Consider the following 12589-nt stretch of genomic DNA (forward strand, 5'->3'; position numbering starts at 1 on the left):
CAACAATGCCATCTGTGAAAATATTCCCCTGTATTTTCTGACACTGCCTGTACAGCAGCTGAGTTTCTGTTTGCTACTTGCAGAGTATAATATACTTATAATAATACTTTGACTGCATGAGGAATAGAAACATAAATCCATGAAACATTTTAATTACAAACTTTGACTAATAGCATTTGACTAATACAAAACTAGTTTCCTTCTCTCAACAAGCAGGGCTGTTCTGATGAACATGGTTAAGCTTAGTAATGTTTTAGAGTGTGTGTTCCCATCAAGAATTCATGAACTCTGTTCAGTTTGTTGAATGCAGAAAAGGGAAACGCCTCTTAGCCGTATTAAATCCTAATATAAATTCTTGTCTCTTGATTATGTATAATAGCGCATACAAACAATAGCACGAGTAAGATTCTAAATCTGAAGAATGCTATAAGATCAGTGGGCTGCCTGTAACGCTCTTCCGTTCTCATCTTGTTGCCTTGTAGATTCTAATGTTACACACACAAACTGTAGAAAAATGACATGCTGTCATTTGCTTTTACATAGGCTCCACTCTAACAGTCCAACTTCTTGCATGCTAATGGATGCAAGTCTTAATTAAAATGTCAAGGTGGCGTGATGTCCCATTAAGGCTCCCCTCCCCTCCCCATTCCTTTTCTGCTTCTGATCCTCCCCAGGGACCTATTAAGCCCAGGCCAAAATGATTGAAGTTCAAAGAGGTGAGCCCGAAGGTTGGATGCTCATCGCTTCACGCTTCGCCCTCGTCCCAGCATCCTCCAACCCTGACCTTTAGCAAGACAGCCGTCCCCGCTAATGTGCTCGCATATCTAATGAGAGAGGGCTTTAGACTCAGACCTCCCTGTCAGCCATCTAGGCGATAATGCCACCAACCGTTACCATAACCGGTCTCTCTCTACTTCCCCAGCTGTCTTTCTCCTTTCTTTACCTGTTTTGTCTCTTCCTGTCTTTTTCCTTCCAAGGAAAGGTTATTGGAAAGGACAGGCCAGTGCCAGCCTTTCATAACAGGCTCCTGTGGCTGTCACAAGAGTGGCAGGGCCATAATAATGAGCCTCTCTTGAATACGAATGTAATGATGTTTCGACCACATAAATCAAACAGTGAGACAGTGTCAATATATTATTACAGTGATCAAACAAAAACTAGTCATCACTGGGGAATTTAGTAAGAAATGTAGAGGCCCTGGTGGAGGTAGAGCCAACTAACAGGAGTCCTAAGAGGTAGGTGTACAGTCCCTTCACCTGAGAACATGATGTACTTGATCTTTGTCACAGATTCGTCTCTGTTCTTGCAGATAAAAGCAAGTGACCCTCCAAGTTCAAAGGCAGCTTCAGGATGCAGCTAATGAGCTTCAGTCCATGTGTGTGGGAAGTCTTGTTTCCCTGGAGAATGGGGGTGAAGCAGACAGGAGTGAGTGTGGAAATGATGGTTGTCTATGTGTGAGAGATTGTTGACATACACACTCACACACTCACATACTCACACACAGTGTTGATTGCGTCTCTTCAACCCTTCTCCACCACAATGACCACATACACTGAAATCACACACATCTTTAGGACCACTCCACAAACTTCCCACTTGACCTCCCCAGAGACAATTATTCCCAACCGGCAGCCCCCTCCGCCTACTTCTTAATGGCTGTGGGTATGATGGGGTCAAGGTAATCACTGGGCCATGCATATTTGTACCCACTCACTTCATCAGAGTGAGATTACCAACAGGGAAATCAATGAGCAGTGCCCTAATGAAGAATCTACACTTGTGCCCAATGGACCTGTTAGTTTTTATCTTTTCTCCTAATATGGTATCAATGAGCTCCCCAGATACGGTTTCATACAGTATGTGGGACTGATGAAGTCATGTAGAGGGGAGCAGCCATGCTATCCTCACACCATGCAGCATGTAAAAACTTTCTAGGTTTTAGTTCATATATTACACCACACATCAAGCAGCAGGGTTGCTTTCATTAGCAATCAAGCTGAACAAGTTTCCACAGGCTGAGTGGGCTACATTACATTTATGCTATAAAATAACTATACTCTGTTTTTATAGTAGAGAGTGAGCATAGGATTTGTTCAAATTATTTCTGCTGAAGAAATCTAATAAACAATGATGCCCTGTCTTGTAAAAGAAGAATTTGTGGGTTTTGCAACATTGTGCATGATAAATATCTCATAAACAGACACTCACACAAAAGATACAAAAGATATAGATACAGGACATCTAGGACTGGGTCTGAGTCATGGATGTGATTTTATATTATTTTCTTTTGGTTTTACATGTTTTGACCTGAGAGTGTTTCGGCAGACTGTCCTCCTCTTACAGCCTGCTGCACTCAGATGACTTCAACATACTGTATATGGTGCACAGAAGCACACACACTTTCCTGGACAGAAACACATTCACACACACTCACACTGACTGAGATACGCATGCAAGCACACACACAACAGCTTGGCCCTTGGTCTGCCGCGCTCCAGCAATCCTATCTTATTAAAGCCTGTCAGCATAGCTAGCACTATCATAAGCTTTTTATTATTGACTCAGAAAATATGATAATTTGGAAATCACAAGCCGCCTCCTAAAGACTCCACCATCACTTTCAATTTTAGCTGCTCTCCCTTCTTTTAATGGGAATGATGAGATAGCAGGAACTTCACAAGCCTCGTGAATAACACACTTTCTCCCCTTCTCCCCAAGTATATGAAATTATTTATTTATTAGTGTGTGTTTTTTTAATTAGTACATTATAATTGAGGTCTGTGACCTATTGCACCTTCAAAGAAAGCTAAAACAAATTTAATTAAAAGTGGTATCTCCTTTCATAGGGGAAATTGAATTATGTTTGAAGTAGGAGAGATTGCTGGCTGACAAATATAATTTCTTTATTAAATCAATTTCTTTACCTTTCCCTTTACTTTTTATGGTAAGCTAAAAATACTCCCAATGTGAATATATTCCTGACACCCAGTGCAGTGCTGCAGGTATTTTTTTTGTGATGTGATTGTGTATGTGTTAAATACCAACACTCCATTTGCAATGAAAATTAAATTAAAATTCACTGTATATTAGAGGTTTATGTACAGATAATTAGTACCAGCTGAAACCCACCATGATCCCGAACTCATCCAGCCACAGATATATATATATATATATATATATATATATATATATATATATATTTTTTTTTTTTTTTTTCACTCCTTTTTCTATCAGTTCTTTTCTCCCCTCCTCCTCCTCCTTCACAGGGCCCTCAGCATTCTGGGATTACCTCTCTATCTATTCTTTGCATTCCCAGAGGCTTGCTTTGTGATCCATAATTCAACAGTGCTCCTATTTCTCACCAAACCAGAATTTGAACTGTCCCATAATCTCCATCTGGCACTTGGAGGCTTAATCAGAGTAAACACCGTTGCTTCAATATTTTATTGACCCTCCATCTTGATAAGATATAATTGGCATTTCTAATCTGAAGTGAAGAAATCTCAGAACAGGTCCACAGTTCAGCAGAGGGGTTCACCACAAGTGTGGTCAATCCGAGGAGCTGCAGAGGGAACGAGGAGAGGTGGACCAATATACAGTGGAGTAATCCTTCTTTGAGGAAACATTTTTTGTGTGTGTGTTAACAGAAGCACAGCTCTCTCCTGGAAGGTACTACAGGAAGTTTGCCCTGAGCTGAGAGAACTATGATTACAGCAATGTAATTCAGGGTTGACCTGGAGAAGCTGCTCCAAAAACTGTGCTGCAGGGCTAACATGCATTCTGATAAAAGTATAAATGGTGCAGTTTTTTGATTCAATAAACATCTAGAGTCTAAAGACAAATCGAGACACAATCTAGCGACTAAAAAAAAGAAGGAAGTGCTAAACACTGGTTAGTCTGTCCTTGAGGATGATCTCCATATTAAAACACCAAAGGTAAATAACAAAAACATGTCTTTATAGCTGATGCCTCTATTTCTAACAAATGTGTGCAGGGCGACTTTTTCTATACATTTGTTTACATTAAGGCTCAATTTATTGGGGGGGCTGGTTGCTGCATTGAGGCATTAGTCAGGGTTAGGCATTGTCAGGCACTGCCAAGACAGTAATGGTATTATATCATTATATACAGTCCATGGGTACAAAGCATGACTCTCTTTACAAAAATGGTATATTAACCTACTGCTACTTTGCCTTGTGTGTTGTGTGCTTGCACAGTTTCATGTGGACTGAGCAGAAAGACATCTTAATGGAAACATAACCATAAAAATCCATCTCTTAAATAAACAGTTTTGTCAAATTGAAGCCGCCTTTGCTTCTATTTTCCATTATGTGGGCCGAGGGACAAAGATATTACAAAAAGCACCTTAAATGCTGCCACGCTTGCTCAGGCAGTGATGCGATTTTAAAGGTGGCTCTCCAGCATTTCACCCCCTTCTCCCCATTTTCCCTTTGATCTTGCCTGTTATTGTCGTTTCACAATCCCAGTTTTGAGGGGGTGGCTTCTTGGCCTCTTACCCATCTCTCAGGCTTTTTCTAGGCAAGATTCACTGCGGGAGCAACAATTCTTCAAACTTCTCAAATCATGGTAAAACTTTTAGCTTTAGGACAGATATTCTGTTAACGATCCACACACCTGCATACAATTTCACACTGACTTAAACAACAGAATGAGTTACCAGGAAGGGAAATCAGCAGATTTGTATCCATTCACATTTTGCATTGAAAACAGATTCCATTAGGGCCAAAGGTATTTTTTTTTCCCTGGAAGAGATCTTGTGAAAGTGAGAAGGATGGAAAATTGGCCAAGGCGAGTAGCTAATGGATCAAAATTACCCCCGTCACAAAGTTTGGACGAAAGCTGACAAAATTGCTTTTTTTTCGCTAACCCCTTTTCTCTCCCTTCCCTCTCTGCTCCTCCTCTCACACAGCCCGCATCTCAATATGAAACGCAGACAGAGAAATCCATCTGTAACGCAGGCATTGTCAGCGACTCGCAATTTACACCCATCCTTCTCTGCAGCTGTTCCTGTGCTTGATGGCGTGATAAATTAATCTTTTTCCGTGCCACTGCGTCAATTCTTTTAAAAGAATACATTAAGACACGTTAGAGACATTTTTTTCCTGAAGTAAACATTTTTTTCTATCTCTTCTCTCACCACTTTGTCACCACGACAAATCATATTCTCAGATGAAGAGAGAGAAGGCGGAGAGAACAGAGGGGAAGAGGAGAAATGAGGATGGAGCAGCAGGGATGAGGAGGAAAGAGAGATTTTAGGGAGCTAGAGTGCAGAGCTGCAGACTCAGTCAAAATGTGTGATTTAAATATTTGTCAACATTTCCTGAGGGGGAATATAGTGGTCATAGCTGATCAAGCATAATGACTGACATTCATTCTCATTGCCAGAGACGACAGAACAAGCAGAGCTCGGGCTGATTCCTGGAGCAGTCTAACCTACAAAAATCAACAGGCATCCACCATTTGTCTCTGATGTGCCACAAATTGTCCGTCAACTTCAATGCACATAATACAAGAATTTATATTACACCTTCCATCCTTATATGTTTTCATTGTTATTCAGACTTTAAACCGCCCCAGCTGCTTTGGAAAGATACCACCACGCTAAGACTGTTGTTGGAGATTAGGTTTTTAAATCAGTATTCTGATGTGTTTCATACAAAGACAGATACAAATCAACCAGCAGCATTTCACTTTTTATAATGAATGCTGCTGTTATGGATCTGGCTACTCCATTTATTTGTTGTCTCACACTGCAACATACATCATGCACAGACTGTACAGCATCATACATACAGTATGAGAGTGACAGACACTCTTTGTTAGTGATTTTCATTCACTTAAATTTAGAGAAGTAGACAAAAGGAAATGAAAGACAACAACAAGAACATTAAGAAGTCATTAAAAACTACTATTATCATGGCAACTTCCATTTTCAAACCATAGCATTCTGGAGTTTAATTTTATTACTTAGTAGGCCAAAAAAAACTGGCTGAAAAAGACTGAAGCTTGCATAAACATATAGCTTTTAAATTGCAACACAGCAGCATTTTGAATTTAGCATTTTATTCTGTTCTATTGTGTTTTACATACACTTAATGTCAATAAATCCAGAGTTTTCCCTTTGCTTGCCCAAGCATTCTCATCCCCCGTGATTTCTCACCTTTGTTTAAAGTGTATACTTGATGCAATTGTTCTTCTAGAGTGTTTCCTGTTTCAGCACTAGTTTCAGAGAGTTTAAGTAAGGTATTTAGATGAAGACTTGTGTCATAGGGTGAGTGAATTCAGATTTAACTGATTCAACAGGCTATCCTTCTTCAACCACCTTCAGCAACACTAGCCTAATGTTGTGTTGTCACAGATCTTACATCTGTCAGAGGAAGCAAGGTAAATGCAGATACTGTATGTTACCTGTATTCATTTTTTAATTAAAATTGTAATTTTGAAAAATACTTTTATATGGAAATTCATTGGGACAGAACTAGGCTACTTTTCAACATCTATAGTCTATCATTTTATCAAATATAAATTATAAATAGGAATAGTAATCTTTAAAGGAGGATGATTAAATGTCTAAGTGTGAGTTACTGTGATAGATTAGCTACTTGAACCTCAACACCAAATTAAGCCTTAAGCATTGACATAGCGTGGATGTGCCCCACTGTAGGACTAGCCAGGATTCACAGTCAGAGAGGGGGTTTGAATGAAAGAGCACACAGGTGCACCAGGAGATGGATGAGAGGGGATCAAGATACTCCAGGGACACTGAGACCTCCAACTCCCCACAGAGCAGCAGCCCCTGCTGGGCAAATGGATCACTCAGATTCCCTTTCTTTCAAAACACCTTAGACCACTTTAAAAGGAAAAAAGGGCACACAGGAGCACAACAAATCTTCTTTAGTGAGGATTTATATGAACACAGAGACAGATTGTAAAGGTGTATTTCACTCTTATGAGAGAGTGCAGAAAACACTCATGCATACACCCACACATACTTTCCAAATTATATGCATACATTTGAATACCATTTAGTGCCATGAGCCTATATACATTAGACTAAGTATATCATGGGATTTTGTTCAAAATTATTTTATTACAATGCCAATGAATTTTATTGTAAAGAGGTATTGTATTGGAAAGGTGTGCATTCAGGAGATGTGCATTTGATTCAGTATCATGCATTGTGCACCGCAATCTAGTACAGGTCACATATTCATCTAAAGTCCTCAAATTCGCTTCACTCTGTACATATATATATATATATATATATTAAATAACCTGTCAGGTTGTTCTCTGTACCATTGAAATTTAAACTCAAGCACTCTTAAAAAGCAATTTTCCCCAAAGTGTTGCGACTCTCTGTTTCACACACATTGAGGATATACTGCTGCAGCAGATGGAGCAATGCCACGTGTGAGGAACAATAGATAGATTTACAACTCATCACTTTAGGGGTAGAACTGGCACTTTCATGGCACACTTTGCATCACTGGGGCCTCACAGAATCAGTCAGTAGCCTCTGTGTCAACCAATACTATTTTCAGCTGTTTTATTCTGGATTCTTAAACCCCTCTCATCTTAGGAGCTCTGGATATGAAAAACAATTTCCTCTGTGCCTGTTCCCATGGAGACTTGCGGAGACCACGGTGCAGGTGCGAGCGTGAAGAAGAGAAAAAGTTAAACACTGCAATTCTCAGATGGTTTGGTAAGCCTGGTGAAATACACACCTCATCATAAAACATAGAAGAAATACACCAGGTTTTCCTTTCTTGTGCAAAATAATTCAAATAAAAAAAGAAGAGATCACACAGTCATAAAAGAAACGTTGACAACAATATATTCACAGTCATGTTCATGAACTTTGTGAGGTCAGACAACTCTTTTGGGACATTAGGGGCAGCGCTGACTTTTCTTGCCAGAATTTCTCCGTGCCGAGTATTGTGGAAGGCCCCTGTTGCGACCAAATTAAAGGATCTTCTTTTGTTTGACAAACTCCACAGGGAAGATCAAGCATAGGCAGAAATCCTTTTTCCGCTGTTTCTAAGATTTCTCTCTTTTTTTCCACACAAGAAAGGATGTGAAGCACTGTCAAGACGAGCCCCCTGCAAAGAAGCAATTAAAAGCTCGGCCTTGTGAAGGTCTCTCTGCAGTATAGCCAGGAAAAAAAAACAGCCTTGTGGTTGGGTAAAATGAAAAATGAAAAGCTTCCATCAGTTGTTTGATAACAGTTTGTCACAAGTTTACCAAAAACAGCAGGCATGTTCAAGAAAGGAGGCAGACACATGCTTGTCAGTGATAAAATGCACATAAGCGGGCCGAAATCCATTCCTCACTGATGAAACATGCACTCATCAGACATAAAAGGTAAGAAAGAAAACTGCACTTTGATACTGTAAGAAAGTATCTAGCTGCTTTTTAGGAAAAAAAAAGGTTTTTAAATCTTTTTACACCTCCTCACCATCATTTGAGCTAAAACATACATGTGTTACTACAACCAATGTTAATTCTGCTTTGCCAGATTAGGTCTGCTGCACTTGATTCTGTTCTACTGATGCAATCAAGGGTAAGGTTTGCCCACGTTACATTTTGGTTTGTCAGCTCCTTTCTTTGTGTAACTGTGCTGCAGTTCCCGATGGCAACTGTTTGGGAACATGTGGAACATTTATAGTAACGATGTTAAATTGTTGTCGTGGTGAATTAGCATTATCGTGCAGTCTGTGCGTAGGGTGACATAAGAGAAACTTGTCTTCGCTTGCTGCTGCCAGTTGGCGTCAAGAAATGGGGTTTTGAGACACAGAGGAGGAGTGTGGGAGGGAAAGAGGATGAGAGATTTTCAAAAGAGAGGGGGCACGATTATCGCAGCACTATGACTTCAGAAGGATGATGATTTATAAAGGCAGACACAGGAGTGAGACACGGAGAGAGGATGATACAAGGATGCTGTATAAGCATTATGGACATGATTTAAAAATGCTGAGAGAAAAATCTGAGCAAAATTTTCACATGTATTAATAAAATGTATCATCCTATGCTATGGTGTGTTATGATTAGTGGATAACTTTTTGCCAGTGTAATTCAACATCTGTGTGCATACTGTCTATATCACATAGGAATTCATACTATAACATACAGATCAATACTAACATATTTCATTTGATCTACCTCGATCCAAGTTTGGCAGTAAAATAACAGGTCCATCGCATGTCATGTGATCTCATGTTTAAAGGACCAGCATGTAGAAATTAGTTGTCCTTTTAAGACTGTACCAGAGCTACGGCCATCTCTTTAACTCAACTACTTAAAGCTTATGACCATATGTTAATATACATACAAATGTGACCTATTACAGATATTTAGAGGCTTAAGACTGGTGCTATAGGCTAGGCTTCTGCGTGATGATTGGTGGAACTGTCTAAAAGGCTAAACCCCTTTGGCATGTGAGCAAAGTAGAATTCAGTCCCTAGCGTATTATCCCAGAGTGAAGCGAGATGAGGTACTGTCCGTTCGGGCTGTTCATTACCCACAAGTTGCACATATTATAGTCTGAATAAAACATACTAATTACTATAAAGTTTCATTAACTTTATAGTGATTAGCATGTTTTTATGTTTTGTTCCCCTGTCTTTGAATGACCAGCAGCTGCCACTGCATTGAGGATATGCAGTATATTAGAGGACTTTATTTTAATGTCCCACACTATCTTATCAGTCAAACTTTTTTTGTGGGCAGCAGTGGCTCAGTGGTATAGCAGGATTGTCCAATAACCGGAAGGTTGGTGGTTCCCTAGTCACTGTTGTGTGTCCTTGGGCAAGGCACTTTACCTGCATAGCCTCCAGTGTACTCACATATATGTAGTATATGGCGGTCTTTGCTGGGCTGCCTTAAGCAATTTCCCCATTGTGGGACTAATAAAGGTTTCTTTAAAAAAAAACTACAAACAATTAGTTTATTTTTGTTCATTTGTTATCCTTGGATTGTAACACTAATAGCACCACTTATAGCACTGGTTCCCCTGTCTTTTTGTTGGTTTGCCTTGCAGCAGCCTGTGGGTGCACTGGGGGCAGTTTCCATTTTGACAGAGTGGTGTGTTTTGGGTTCTAGTTGTAATATATCAGACTTTACCTGCTGTATCACACTATGAGCCCTCATTTTGTCCCTTTACAGTTCATTTTAGCAGGCTCATCAGATAAAATCATCATCACAGTAGCCATGATTTGGTCTTTTTTTGTTTCTGCTGTGTTTAATGAAAGACAATATTGCTGCACTGTAGGTGTTAGACCAAGGCCAAAATTTAAAACAGCTATGGACCGCTAATACTAATTATGGACATCAGCTAAACACAAAAAGTATTCACTACAATAAACCATTTCATGAGCTCTTACCTGTTCCTTTCCTAATATCAGTTGTGTCCTACTATACATAGGCTAATATACAATATAGAAGCAATTGTACACTCACATTGAGCATGCCAAGTGCAGCCTATACCATTCCTTCAGCCTGCTTTCATCCCATTCTTCTCTGTTCTACATCATCATTTCCTATCAAATTCCAAGGTGAACATACTGTATCATATGCCTCAAAGCAAATGCTACAGAAAGGGGAACAAAATTCACATTACATACCATGTGTCAAGTCGTTAATGGACGGTGAGTGGAAGTGAAAAGCAGGAGCATTTTCATCCTTCCTTTTCTCTGTCTCTATTACACTCAGCAAGGAAGCACATGTAAATTGGCTACGAAAGGAGAGGTGGAAAACAATTATGGGAGCGATGCGCCTGAGAGAAATGAGTCTATTGCTTGACCTGTAATGAAGTGGAAAGTTGACAAGCCGGCTTTGTGCAACTCACAGATTTGAATGCAAGGAAATGACTCTTCTGTACTGTCAACCAACAGGAAAAGATTGCCAATTATAAGTGTTGGCCTTCTACTTGCGCCTAGCAGGCATACTGATGGGCAAGAATGGACATGAATATTCAGTGAACATGAATATTAATGCAAACATTTTATAATAATGTCTCTAACAAGACCTTAACAAACTATTAGTTAACGATTCATTAAACATTAAAAACTGTCATTAATCAAACTATAAATATATAAAAATGATAAGTGCATCATTAATGTGACAACAGTGACAGATCTTCTCCATCCTGTAAACTAAGAAAATACATTAGTATAAATCCTTCACGTTAATACATTGCAGGTCTTTCATGGATCTAAATTGAACCGCTTTAGAAAATATAATAATGCAGATTGCTGTTAAAGTCTACATCTAAGAAAAGTTTCATAAACGCCTCTGTAAAAGAAAACTTGAACATTATTAGTTTAATTATCATTATGCAACACACAATTGTATAACAACATTACAGATGCAGTCCCTTTATGCTACTCATAAAGACAACTCAAAGTAATAAAAACAAAACTATTTTTCGTGGTGGAGTGTGGAGAATGAATTCACTAATCTCACAGCCTGAAGTAAGATGCTGCTCTGAAGTCTCTGCGGTGCGGCTGCACATTCAGTGTCACATGCCAGATGGCAGAAGGGTTGAAAAGATGCGGCTGTGGTCTGTTTTGTCTTTTGGTATCTTGCAGGATTTGTAGGTCTCATCACACTGATATCATTAATGCTCACTAGATGTGTACAGATGATGCACTTCAATGTCTTTGTTGATGCCATTAAAAAACATAAATAAATTAAACACTTTTTCCTGCAGATATCAACTTCACTGGCTGTTCATACCCAGTTTGGCACCAGTCTGCACTGCTAACCATTGTGGCTAAGATTTGAGCTGTTGTACTGTCTTTTATTTGTAGCCCAAAAAATCCAACATTAAGCTACGAAGTAGTTGATAAACATGCAAAAAGATGACCCGTTTCACTTCACCTTTGGACTTTGACATTTACACATACTACCCACATTCCAATGACGCAAAGCTGGCAGAGGAGGCTGCTCTACAGCTGGCTGTAAAAAAATCCAAATTGCTGCTTGGCTCATATTAAGCTAATAAGCCAGTGCATATGCTCAATTTAAAAAGTAATAATGCTAAGAAGCATAAGGCAAAGAAGTTCTACCAAAAAACATTCCTGAGAGCATATTTTAACTGACAGTCATATAATTTAACCTGTGGAGTGCAATTCCTGGTTGCCACTTAGAAAGAGACTTTGGGTCTAATGTGTATCTTTAAAATGTTCTTTTCTCCTCACTCGCTTTTTCTCATTTTTCTTTCAGTGTATTGTTCTCTATCCTATGTCTTATCAGTGTGATTTTCAACCATTGCTGATAATTGCATTATTTGAATAGATGACCTGGCAGCCTTAAAACTACCATTTAACAACACTTTGCACCAAATTCACCCTTGTTAACAGAACTGCTTAATATCTCTGAGTCACATACAGCTGGTGCTACTGCAGCTCTTGGGATGCATTGCTTGCCAGATTCAACATGAGGTCCCTTTTATTTGCCAGGAACTCTTCCCTGTGGAGCTCTGATTAAATATCAATTAATAAAACCCAGGTAGGTTTCTGAAGTTTGTGTTAAAATATATGTGCATCACTTGTAAGGTTTAGGCTTGTGT

Source organism: Parambassis ranga, chromosome 5 (genome assembly GCF_900634625.1).
Source record: "Parambassis ranga chromosome 5, fParRan2.1, whole genome shotgun sequence".
Taxonomy (NCBI): Eukaryota; Metazoa; Chordata; class Actinopteri; family Ambassidae; genus Parambassis; species Parambassis ranga.